We start from the raw sequence: 13,815 nt of genomic DNA, 5'->3' as shown, positions 1-13,815 counted from the left end.
CATGCCCCTCCCTGTTTTCCTGCAATGCTGGCCACCCAGCCCCTGTGCTTGTATCTGCAGCACTTCCCATTCATCCACCAGATTCTGTTCAAGGGAGTCGACGCTCACTCAAAATCATATCACAAATTTTAATCGGGAGCTTCTTTCACCCTTTGACTCCTGCTTGAGTTTGCTGGCTGCCTTTCCTGAGGGCCCCTGTGAGACATAATCAGGGATGACTTTCCTGGGTTCGCACTGGAGACCGGGAATGCTTATCAGGCTCTTCCTGCTTCTACTTTTATATTTTATGCACTTCCTAAATCTGTGCCAGCTCCAGGTGGGGTTAAGACCTTCTCCCGTGATTTGGATTTTCAGATTCGCCAGTGGAGATGTGTGTTTGGAGGCAGGCTCTCCCCCTCTCATACTCCAGAAATTCACAGTTGTTTGCCTGTCTCACAGAGTATGCTGCAGCCCGTGACTTCTTTCAAACGATCTGTGAATTCTTTGGGTTTTTCTGGTAAGTTCCTGCAGTGGTTCTTGGAACAAAAGTTCACAGTGTGAATCTTCACCCAATATTCGGTCCTTCCGAGCTGGTGGAGAGGCACACCAACACTGCCTCCTGTTCTCCATCTTGGGGAGAAAAAAAAATAAAACTCATAATATTTTTAATATAACTCTTAGATCTGGAATGACTATGCCAAAAACTAAATATTTTTATGGCCTTGAAATTTGTACTAATGTTAATTATTTCCAACCTGTGAGAATGCCAGTATCACAACACTCTGCATTGATTTACTGCAATGTGGACCGCATATTTTCAATTTATTTCTAACATCAATAAAAATTTTTCTTTAATTTTTTTCTTCTTTATTTGTTATTTCCATGGAATTCTGAGATGGAGCAGGTCATTAGGAACCTGTGTTCATGTTATTATTTAATGGATTTATGTATTCATTAGAGACAGCATCTTGCTTTGTCACTCAGGCTAAAGAGTAGTAGTACTATCATAGTTCACTGTAATCTTGAACTCTTGGGCTTAAGAAACAATCCATCACAGTCTTCTGAGTAGCTGGGATTGCAAACACATGGTACCATGTGTGGCCCCATGTTGTTTTTTATTTGCAATTCCAAAAGCTCATGATAAATATTAATGTGATTTTGGATCGCTTCTATATGTATTTCAGTTGAAATTGAAAATTTTAGTTTAAATCAGACCCACATTTCTCTAGGGATGTCTGGAATCATAAGTAAATTGTGTTTTTTGAAGTTCATTTTGTTCTGTTGGACATTTCAGAGTACTATTTTGTCTTTATAGATACCTTTTCTGTACCATACTCATTTTCTCAATTACCCTCTACTTGCTATAACTGGTTCCAAGAAATGGTAAAAGAGACAGATATTGGTCCTACAAACATTCTAATAGTGGTATAGAGTGGTATAGACTGCTAGGTAAATAAATATAGTGTTGGTGGCAGCAGCAGCCTATCTGGAATGGCCACTGCTATGACACTGACTGCAGTGAGGAGGCACAGCTGGGGCTGTATGCTCCGTGAAGCTGGTGGGAGCAGGGAACTGGTGGGAGCCCTGCCCCCTTCCTAGTTGAAGGGGGGAGAGCCCTGCCCTCCTCGGTGCAGCAGTAGCCACCCAGCCACGGCTGCAGACCTGCGCATACCTGTACTCTTTGGGCCCAGGAAGCCCCCCGTTGCTCTGCAGGCTCAGAAGTTCCTGCTCCCACTGCATGGCCTCTGCCTGCTCTTGGCACCTGCTCCAATTTTGGAGCAAAGTTGTGGCTAAGCCTGGGAACTATCATGACCTGGCCAGGTGTGTGCACACTCAGGGTGACACTGACACACCAACCTGCTACTTCCTCAGCTCCCTCCAAACTTTGAGCACTGATGAGCATGGGAGGGAAGCCAGGGCGCTCTGAGAGCAGCTCAATGTGGGCCTGCAGGTGCCCCCTTGGCTTGAACAGCCTGGACACTATGGATGACATATAGTGATGCTAGGAGGCAGATAGGCTCCGGGGTGGAAAGGGGTGGGTCTCCAGTGAATCTCTACCTTCAAGCCAGGGACAGCCTTAAGCCTGGGGCCTGGGCTGCCAGTTCCACAGACTGGAGTGAGGACTTATGGTGCTTTGTCCAGGCCTGACCATGGACCAATCAGCATGCACTTTATTCTCTCTGAAGTCTATAAAATATCCAGTCTCAGCCAGACTCAGGCAGATGACAGTATGATCTGCCTGTGGCTAGAAGCTACCCATTCTGGTCTCCTCTCTGATGAGGGTTGCAGAGACGTTGGGATGACCTGCCTGCAGGTAGGAGCTACCCACTCTGGGTCTCCTCTTCACTGAGAACTGGGCCCTCATCTGGATGACCTGCCTGTGGAAAGGAGCTGCCCACTTCAGGTCTCCCAAAAACTGTTCTACCACTCAGTGCAGCTCCTCTCTACCTTACTCATTCTCCTATTGTCTGTGTACCCCATTCTTCCTGGATGCAGGAGAAGAACTCGGAACACATTGAATGGCAGGACTAAAAGAACTGTAACACAAACAGGGCTGAAACACACCCCCACTCACCACATTGTGGGTGACAATAGGAGGGAAGAGCTGCTACCCTTCAGAGAGCCCAGACCTAGGGGCTCCCTGAGCCAGAGCTGTGACATTATCTTTGGGGCTCTGCGGTTCCTGCTTCTGGGTAACACCATGTTCCCCTCATCTATGCGTGGATGCCTACAGTGGAAACTGCGTATGGTATGTCTTGTCCAGTTACGGCCTCACATGGAACCAACACCTGTGCTGGTGCCTGGAGCTACCCACCCCACCACAGCAGCTGCCGTGCCTGGCTGTGTGCAGTGGCCAGACCCTGTGCTCGCTTGACCCCACACCCCTCGCTGCTCTGCAGGGACCTAGCTCACCCTCGGCAGGTGTGGGTCACCAGCATGGGCTAGTAGCATGAGACAAGTGCGGCCTGCCAGGCCAGGTGGGTGGAACGAGCCCAGCAGGTGCAAGCAATACTCAAGCAGAAGGCATCACCGACCACAGAAGTTTCTGGCTGGTGAAGCGACACCCTAAAGATCCCGTGACATTGTGAAAGTGCTTTCATGAGGAATGTACAGTTTTCTCTTGTGAGCACATTGGAAAATATTTCAAAAATCAAGAAGAGCATCCTTTTTCGTAGATTCTAAATGGATGAGTAAAGGATTGGAACTCTTCAGGTGAAAATACACATAATCTAAGAGGATTTATGAAGGATATTTCAGAAAAATTGGAAGTTTAGAGTCAAGGAAAATATTAACTTTTCTGAAAGTAGAGAAAGTTCACTATTACTAGAGATGCTGACAGAAGGCAGTTAATGAAGAACCTTGCAGACCAAATTAAGAAGTTTAGAATTACATGTGAAGGCATTAGAAGTCATTGATAGATTTTAGTTTTGGATGAAAATTTTATTACTTTTTTGTGTTAGCACATAATTCAGTCTTGTGCATGGAGAATGGATTAGAGCATGGATAAATTTGGAGAAGGAAGCAAGAAGTTAGAAATAGTTGCAGTTATCCAAGTGAAAGATAAGGGTATGTGAATTTTTGGAAGTTCAAGTCTAGATAGAGATAAGTAATTAGAAATAAGGTGTATTAGGAGGTGGAATCCAAGGAAATGCTCATCAAGTGAGTATACGGAATATGGGAAAGGAAGGAGTCAGGGAAAATGTGGATGTTTCTTTCTTTGATTATTGAGTGGAAATCTGTGTCATTCTTCAAGCAGGAAGAGTGCAGAAGAACATATTTGAAACTAAAGATGAAGCATTTGTTTTTGGACATGTGGAGTCTGAAGTGCCATTGTCAGAGTCAAATAAATATATTTAACATACATATGATGTGTGCATCATGTTTCAACATCCAATCCATTCTATGTTGGAGATTCTGATTTTGGAGACATCAAAGCCAAACATGTAGATGGCACTCGAAACAATGAATAGTATGAGGTAGCCTAGGAAGCATGATTAGAGTGAAATAAAATGGGCTTAACACATAAACTTAAATAATATAATATTTAAAAGATAAATTAAATAATATACTGTGGCAGAGTGGCTAGAAAGGAGGAAAATATTCTAAGAAAAGGAGATAATTAATGGTGATATCAGATAAAATAAGTACTGATGGTCCATGAGTTACCAGCAAGAATTGGTACCATGGAAAGAGTTACTTGGTGAAGTTCTGGGGACTATATCTAGATTGAAGTGAGTTGAGGATTGAATGAGTCATGAAAAAGTGGAGTCAGTGAGTATACATAACCGTTTTTAGCAGGCTGATGTTGTGGAAGAAGAGAGAGACACAATCTGAAACACAGGTAGAGGAATTACCTTAAAAAGGAAAAAGAACACTGTTTTCATTATAACTGAGGAGAAAGAGGTAAGAGTAGGTAGAAATGCAAAGAAATACGTGAGTTTGTGACATAAATTTAAAGGTCTGTTTTATGAATTACCTTTACTCCATGAACTACACATTAAGGTCATTTGCTAAGAGAGAATGGAAGGAGGAGAGGGAATAACATTTGAAAAAGAAACTGAGAATTAGAGTGAGCACTACAATCACTGCCTTTGCAGGCTCACTTAAATTTTATTTTGGATTCTATCAAACCTATTCCATAGGTGCAGTTTCCTTCTCACCACCATCACTGTTCTCAAGTTCCATTGCTCCCTATTTTCCTGATGGTGGAGAGTAAATCGTATGTGAGTCCTAGATTCCTGGTAAGAATGTAATGTTGGGTTGGGACATAGGCACAGTCTGGAGGAAGAGAGGCGTATTACTCCAGCTCAGAAGTGGATTTACCGTAAAGTTAATAGAGCTTACTAACCTTGTTGAGGATGCTCCCTAGCAGGAGCCCCTTAAAATTACTCAGAGAGGCCCCAGCGATATGTTTACATGCTCTCTTTCTTTTCTTTTTAAAGCTGACAGTATTGTATATATGCAAGGACTCACAAAAACAGATTCATCCCTGCTCCTACCAGCTGCTGAACTGGACATGTGCTAATTGCATTCAACTGGTGGTCCAGGATGATAACTGAGTACCAATTTGCCTTCTTGTGGTTCCATCATGGTGACAACAAATGGTGGCTTTCCTAGTAAAGGCTTATCACTTTTAAACTTTCATGCTTTTCTTATTTCCTTGATCAGTAATCCGTGTTTGACCAGTCTATGACGGCTTTCATTTTGGCTTTTCTCTAGGGACAATACAACTAATAACGGTTGGTTTTCTCTAAAACTTAACTGTCAACCTAAGTCATTATACTTATTATGTATCCTCCACCTTTTGATTTTTATTTCGTATCTATCCTGTCCTCCCTAAAGCAGTGGATAACATTTCTAGTAGCCCAAGGTAGAGAAAGAAAGATTCTCATAGAACAAGCCGTGAAATTTGAAATAGTATCTCCCTAGATCCTTAATGATTCTCAGGGAATTGGGAGGGCATTGCCTAGTAGGATTGAATCATATGTGTTATACTCCTTTGAATAAATTACCTGCTTGCCTCAGAAATACTAATCATTACAATTATCTGGCTGATTTGAACTGCTTCTGTATGTAAAAGTTCTCAGTAGATTAGGAATATTTTCTTTTGATATAGTAGTAGGTAGAATTTGTTTTGATGCATGTTATTCAACTTTAATTTTTTTTCTTTTAGCGGCAACAGAGGTTGTGAGGAAAAAAATCTCCTTTTCATTTTGCCTGTTTGTGTGGGGCAATGATACTGTTTTACATTACTGGAGATTTTTTATTGTCTTGAGGATTTTATGGTATTTAATATTTACAGATATGGTTTTGAAAGATATTGATAAAAATATTCCAGATATTAGTGGCACAAAAGACATTTATTCCACAGTTTATTTCCTAGTGGCTATTTTCAGAGCCATGATATGGCATTAAATCCACAATTAGAGAAAGAAAGAACAGAGAAGGAGAATTAACAATGAAAAATAGATGAAGAGATCAATATGTTTCTGGTAGCTTTGTGTTATTAACATAGAAAAGCAAATGATTTGGATAAAAATTGATACCCAATTGATTACACAGTTTAATTGTAATATTTAACCACAATGTCTGATATTTTACAATTTAAATAACATTAAGGAACAGTGGATTCCTTTTTCATCATGGTCAACTATATTAAGTAAGATTATAAGTGACTTAAATAAAGTGCAATACAAAGAAATATTTTGATGAAAACATTTGTCCCAGCAAATGAGCCAAAATAAAACCCAAACAAAAGTAAACTGGTCATCTTATATTTCCTTTCCATATTTATTATCACCATTTGTCATTTAAAATGAGTTTTCCTTCATGGAGATTGTCTCTCAGTTGAAATTTAATATGTAAATCTTAGCAGTTCATTTGGTTCCTAAAAACTTGGGGTGTGCTGGTACAACATATGCACATCGTGCTTCTGCAAGGAAGATAATTCAATCATACGCTAGCCTGCTTCCCAGGGGAACAGCAATTTATGAAGGGCGAGCTATGAAGAACACTTGTTTTACTTAGTCTCCCGCCTGTGTGTGCCTCCTGGTTAAAATGGGTTAGCAGAGAGCATCCATGGTTTACCTTAGAGTCGAAGAAAGCAATTATATTAGATAACATTTGTAAGGATAACTTATAGATAAGGAGTAGGGGGCAGGGGTCAGAATGGTAGCCAGTGGGAAACCTGCCACTGATGTTCAGGGAAAGAAAAAGAAGAACAAGAAATTGTCCCAAAGCTAAGGTAGAAAAATGAAGTTTAAATAGACCCCAGGATAAATATTAGATGAGACAGAACCCCAACTTAGGGCCAGAGTCTACTTACTTCAACAAGGGAAGCAGCTGAAGGGTGAGCAGCTGTATAATTCAACCTATATAACTTAGGTTAATACCAGTGAGTGAAGAAAAGTTTGGGGCAATTGAAAGAGCAGGATAAGCAGAGTTATGACTTAGATAAAAAGAAAAAAACAATTTACAGAGAAAAAGCATTATGGAAAAGTAGGCACAGTGAGCCTATTTTAAGTGATCAGGAGGTTCCTTTGAAATGTAAATACAAGTATAAATATAGTTATAATTTACTACATAAAGCAATTATATATAGTGGGTGCTTTTGATGTCCTGTCCATATCCAATTTACTGGGTGGTATACACCTACCTTCTAGCTGGGAGGGGCTATGTTAACAGCTTATACCTGGGATGGATGTTACATTTCCTGTCCATTACACTTATGACTTCATACGGGGGCTCTGTGGTCTATTTGCGTTGCTTAAGAGGGATGACTCTGCAATGTGATTTATGCTCCAGAGCATGCTCATGAATCAGATCAAGGACAGAATCTATGTGAGACTACACTCTTGGCCAGCTCCTTCCTGTTTCCTGTTTGACTCCGCACGTTCGCAGGTTTTCCTGATGAGAGCCTCCTCAGCCTTCCACACCTGAACCCCTGACACTGGCTTTGCTTCTGCAGTGCCTGACCTTGAATAGTTGGTACTGGAAGTGGTCCTGGGAGGAACACTAACGATTGATTCTGGCTACCTGACAGTGAGCACTCCACCGCTGAGGGTACGTGGAATATTAATAGTCCTTAGCGTTCTGTAGAAGTTTGTCATTAAGACTTTCCCTATGAGAAAGAAAGAGGTGGAGGGACATGCACTGGTTCATGCAATGTGCAATAACTCTGGCATTTGAAACAAACTGGGAATACACTAATTATAAGGACAGGGAAATTGGGTGGCTGTTGCTGAGCATCAATGACGTTTGCAAGAGAAAAGATGATTCAGGATAATCATTCATCAATTTAATATGAAATGTGAAATCAAAGGGCCTTAACGTCAGTGTTTTAAAAAATATTCATCTCGCATAGCTGGAGGCTGATCACTGAAGAGTAGGCTAAGAAATTACATGTAAAAGTCTCAAAACTCCAGGAACATTTATATTCTTAGTCCCTGTAAATCTCCTATGGCTGGTAGGGAAGAAGTAAAACCCTGAGATTAAAATATTGGGATATTTGGATATACCCACTTGAGAACATGGAGCACCCAGATTCCCTTGACCCTCTGGGCCTCCAGATGTGGCTCACTCCCTCATGTTAGAGGGGAACAACTCCATCCCACTTTGTATTGCCTTTGCTTATAGTTCTTGCAGAGGTCTCAAATTGGGAGGTGGCCTTATAGGATAATGCTTAAGAAAAAAAAAAAAAAAAGGAGTATGTTCCTATCTGTTCCTATTCCCTATACAGGAAAACAAAACTATGAGTAGGGGGAAATTTCAGCATAACTAACTGATGAAACTAGTTAGATGGGACTATTAAGAAAAGAGAGGAAGAGAAGTATTACAGGATGAAGAATTATAAACTGAGGGATTTGACCCTGTTTTATTAGGAAGGACTTGGAGAACATACTGATGGTGTTCGATCGAAGGGAGTGGAATATCAGTCCACACATGGTACTGTCAGAGGTGTTTGAACCAGACCAGCTTTATCTTGAGTAGGGGCTGGGGAAAATGAGGCTGAGACCTGCTGGAGTGTGTTCCCAGATCGTTAAGCCATTCTAAATCACAGGATGAGATAGGTCAGCACAAGTTACAGTTCATAAAGACCTTGCTGATAAAGCAGGTTGCAGTAAAGAAGCCAGCTAAATCCCACCCAAACCAAGATGGCCACAAGAGGGACCTCTTGTCCTCACTGCCACACTCCCACCAAAGCCATGCCAGTTTACGAATGCCGTGGCAACGTCAGGAAGTTACTCTATATAGTCTAAAAATGGGTCACATGAATAATCTACCCCTTGTTTAGCATATCATCAAGACATAAGCATTAAAATGGGCAACCAGCAGCCCTCAGGGCTGCTTTGTCTATGGAGTAGCCATTCTTTTATTCCTTTACTTTCCTAAGAAACTTGCTTTCACTTTATGCACTCGCCATGAATTATTTCTTATGGGAGATCCAGGAACCCTTTCTTACGTTCTGGATCAGGACCTTTCTCTGGTAACAGTACTTTTTATCATATGGGAACACTTTCTTAGGAAACAGACATTAACAGAGGCCAGGGCAGCAAAGAGGGGAGGGCTAGTTTTAATTCACTGCCGTAATGAGACTTTGTGGTGGTGGTGACAAAAGCCAGCGTTACATGAGTAGACTTGTCAGAACTTGCCATGGAAAACAAGGAGGGAGTGGTGAAACAACTCAAAGAAGTAGACATGTTAAGCGAATTGATTATTTCAGAACAGAAGACCCCTCCCCCTGCTGGCTATGTTTCTTGGGGGGACTTTTCATTTGCCACGGCAGTAAAACTGCGCAAGTTAAGTGGGATAACAGTGACACTGAATAGTTCTATAGGCTGGAACATGGAGGTTCTGGCCCATAACTGATCATCAACGCCCGAAAAGGAAATCCAGTGGCAACACTTAATAGAAGCAAGATAGGCATAATTATCCTAATGACCATCAATATCTCAGTGTCAGGCTAGAGTGATATGACTGGCAGGACCATCAATATCTCGGTGTCAAGCTCAGGTAATATGACTCGAAGGGATCTAGACCAATAACTTTTTTTTTTTTTTTCACTGAGGAAACGTTGCCAGACAAAATATAGAGCATCCAGTTAAATATAAATTTTGGATAAATTTTAGTTATTTTTTTAGTATAAATATGTTCTACATATTGCACGGGGCATGTTTATACTAAAAACGTTTTCATTGTTTATCTGAAAATCAAACTTAGGTGGTGTTCTGTGTTTTATTTGCTATATCTGGAAAATTTATCTTAAAGACAAGTCAATCTGCCAGGTTACTGCTTAACATATATAATCAAAGATGTTCAAGAATGGTTGAGGAGAAGGCCTACATCAACCAACCCCTGTAGAAATGTTACTATCCCTTTCCCAGGGCCCAGAATTAAGCCAGTTTCATACCTGGAATTTATTAGCCAATGGACAAATTGAAGTTCCCATGAGGAAGAAACTGGAACACCACTGACAATATGTACAGTAATTTCCCAAATTGTTCTCCAAAGGGACTTATGTCCATTGATTTGGATAATATTTCATGGAGGAAAGGGAATACTTAGACATTTCAAGGGCTTTTGAACACAAATTCTGAAATTTGCACTAAAGCCAGATACATATCTTCATAGAACATCTCTTAAAGTAGGGGTTCATGGGAATCAGGTAATTAATGAAGTTTTTGCCTGGATTTGTCTTAACGGTGGGTTCACTGAGCCCACAGACCCATCATCCATCATTTTGTAGTTTCCTCCAAGTGCCACTTTTCATGAATTATGCAAAGTATACATATATATATATGATATCTTAGGTTTTTTGTTGAAGTGTCTCAATTTGGAGATCTGGATCAACTCAGGCTAGCTATATGGACAAGAAAAAGTGCTAGCTGAAAGGAAGGGCACTTGAGATGCTGAGAGGGAGACAGTCAGTGTCAATTAAAACCTCCAAATCAACCATAGCATCAGGGCTGTACTGTGTCCCGCCAATCATCCCTGTAAGGAAGTTTTCCCTGAAATTGTGATCCACCATAATGGGTGCTTTCCTGGAGTGAACTTAATTTCAGAAGCAAGTAGTTAACATTTGTGCGGGGCAAGAATTAGACTGGAGTAGATGCTCTTGTCATGATTTATTGCTATACCTTTTCCCTCAGCTGCTGTGAGAGCTGAGATATGCTGCAGTTCATGGCTTATTACCTGGAGCCCTCTACATAAAAGTGCCTTTGGCCAGTACCAGGTATGTAATTTTCAGGGCCCACTAAAAAATACAAATATGGGACCACTGGTTCAACAAACAGGAAGTCATTGTAGCTGCTAATCTATAAAGCTTTTTTTTCATTGTTTTTCATGGTTATTCTCTTGGCTTGTTCTGAGTTTTTTTAAAATTGGTTATTTGAAATTAAAATGTTAAATTATTAAAATAAATTTTACCATACAACTTTATATTGTTCTATGTCAATTTTAATGCAAATATTAGAACATTTAATTTACATGCAGATTATCAAAATTATTAAATTCAAATTTCATAACTCACATATCTTATATATTTCATTCTTACCAGAAAATTAGAGCCACTGTACAAAATTATTCACTTTACTTCTTGATTTACACATATTCTACCAAGACTTTACCTTACTTTTGTGTAAGAAAGAACTAAAAAGTAAAGGAATGACTGATGACTCCTTTTTCTTCATTCTTTTCAGAGTAATATTTGGCTGTAAACTAGGGAAGCTATCAAGTCATGAAACATGAAGTTAAAAGGCACAGAGTGAGGATACAATAGGGTTTTCTTGGTAACTTATATTTCTAAGTACACAGTTGCCTTCTTTCTTTGTTCAAAGCAAATTCTGCTTGGAATGCAAAGTATAGCATCTTGGGACTGTCGACGCCCCCACTTACTCAGTGGTACGTGTCACACACTTATCTTGTACTCTCTTTAACTCTCACTAAACCCTCATCTCATGGATCCACTGGAATTCAATACTCATGGGATATTGTTTATGCTATCTGAAATTGGGGCAGCAAGAAATGATGCACACACATATTATATGTGCCTCTTGTGCTCACAAAGATACTCTGTTGTCCCACTGGAGATAGTTAAAAAGCTCAAAGACAATATTATTAAGAATTTAAAGGCAGTAACAAGAGAGCATTGAAGCAAGCATGGGTCTCTTCTGAGTGTGAGTCCTGTGCAGTTGCCCCGGTCACAGACACGTTAAGCCAGTGCTGATGTTGAGTTGGCAGACATAGGCATATACTTCTGAATTAGAAAAAAAAATGGGAAGAGGAAAGCAGTTTTTCAATGGGAATTAGAGGAATAGCCACTGGGAATCTTCATTAAAGGTTTAAGTAATTGTTGCTCTAACAATTATGGTCTCTTGGAGACTAGGCTATCTTTCATGATTCTTTAAGTCAGAAACTCAGTAAGAATCAGGGTATGTCTTGTCAAGTTTGTCAGTCATGAAACATGAAAAAGTAATTGATCTGAAGGTAGAGAGTGAGAGATGAAAGAGAGCGATAATAACTAATATACTTGTTTACTTATAAGTTGTGTGAAGATTTAGATGGTTCTTTCTTAATAAAGGGAAAACACTCGACAAGAGATACTTTTCTTCTCTCAACTGTCCACTTTTCCAATAGTCTCATTCTCAGAACGTAAAATTTGCAATTGGCTTTTTAAAAATTTTCAATTGGGTGAATGTGATGCTTTGAGAGAGTATTTCTTAGGATCTTTAATATATGTACTTCAGAAGAATAAAATGGTGGCTTTTAATACTGTCTTAAGTATTATTTCACCTTATTCTTGTAAAAGAACTAAAAACTTTTCTGTAACTTTTATCTGGCCTATTAGGTTTGGTGTGAGTATTATAATGTGCTTGCTTCTCTAATCCACCAATGGTGGCTTTGTAGACACAGAATTATTTAGACATGGAAGATAGAAATATCTTTAGCTAACTGTCTACTTGACCTCCGTCCCCAAGTCATATATAAATGGGTCAAAATCCTCATATTCTAACTAACCTGAATCACCTAATAGGACCTCTTATAAGAACACTTAGAATGCTGATGGTTCCAACTCCTTTTGCTCAAAGGACACTTCTTTCTAACCCTGCAGGGTGGTAACATGACTGCAAGGCGTCAGTCTCTGTTTTGCTCGGCTTCCTTCAGTTTCTCGAAGGCTACATTATAAAACATCTATGCTCAGCTTCACTTTTATTTTTCTCATCTGAGTGTTTGAATTCGAATCACTCTTACAAAATGCATCAAATGGTTTCATTTTTCAGCCAATACCTGAAGTTATGCTGATATACTATAGTTTGGAAGCCATCTATTAATGCAATTTTCCCTCATTAATAAGCCTTCTTTGACTATCCCATTTTCAGAGCTCCCATTGCATATACACTCTGTTTCCATACTGTGACTCTTAATATACTTTCCTGTTTTATTTCTTCTTTCTAGCTTTTCCTTTCAGCAAACATTTTATGATATCAGTAGTATTTAAGTGTTTTTCTTGCTTTATACCTTTGCCAACAATTAGTACTATCAGATTTTGTAAGTTTGAACCATATACTATGTGGAAAATGGTATCTCACTGTGATTTTAATTAGCATTTTAATTACTAAATGAGTTAAGCATCCTTTCATATGTATATTGGCCATTTGTGTTTTCTCTTTTGTGAAATGCCTTTTGTTCATGTTTTAACAGGCTATCTTTTTAAATTGAATGTAATCTACATATACTTATTCCTTCTTATTTATTGTCTTTCCAACATTTTCTCCTAATTTTTGTCTTGTATTTTCCTCTATGATTTTTTAAAAATGAACTAAAGTTCTTAATTTCAAGTGCTCAAATTTATCAATCATTTATCTTATACATAGTACTTAAAAAAAAAACAACTTTGCATCCTGAGGACATAAAGATTCTATTCTTCATTTTTGTCTGATACAAAGTGTTGCCTTTTATCTTTATGAAATTTATTTAGTACAGCATGAAGTAGGAATCCAGTTGCATGTGGTTATACTTGCAAATGTATAACTAGAATTTCTTTGTGTATAACATACGATATTAAGAAGAAAGAGATGTAATATAGTGAATTATGTACACTAAAAATTCTAGGGAAGATTGGAGGAATGGGCTCTAGGCTGAGCTTATAAGAATGATTTTCTAAAATCAATGCATAAGTGGCTAAGGAAATTGCTGCCTGTTCTACAATCAGGAAGTAACAGAATAGAAGTTTCTGAGCCAACTGTTCGCTCCAGGATATTACACATTAGCTACGCTCTAGAAGAGTGCTGCCTCATGAGGTGTTTGGTCCATCATCAAACTGAATGCCTTAAATGC

This window comes from Colobus angolensis, unplaced genomic scaffold (assembly GCF_000951035.1).
Source record: "Colobus angolensis palliatus isolate OR3802 unplaced genomic scaffold, Cang.pa_1.0 Scaffold73, whole genome shotgun sequence".
Taxonomy (NCBI): domain Eukaryota; kingdom Metazoa; phylum Chordata; class Mammalia; order Primates; family Cercopithecidae; genus Colobus; species Colobus angolensis.
The sequence above is the reverse complement of the archived record's forward strand: the minus strand, read 5'-3'. Positions refer to the sequence as shown.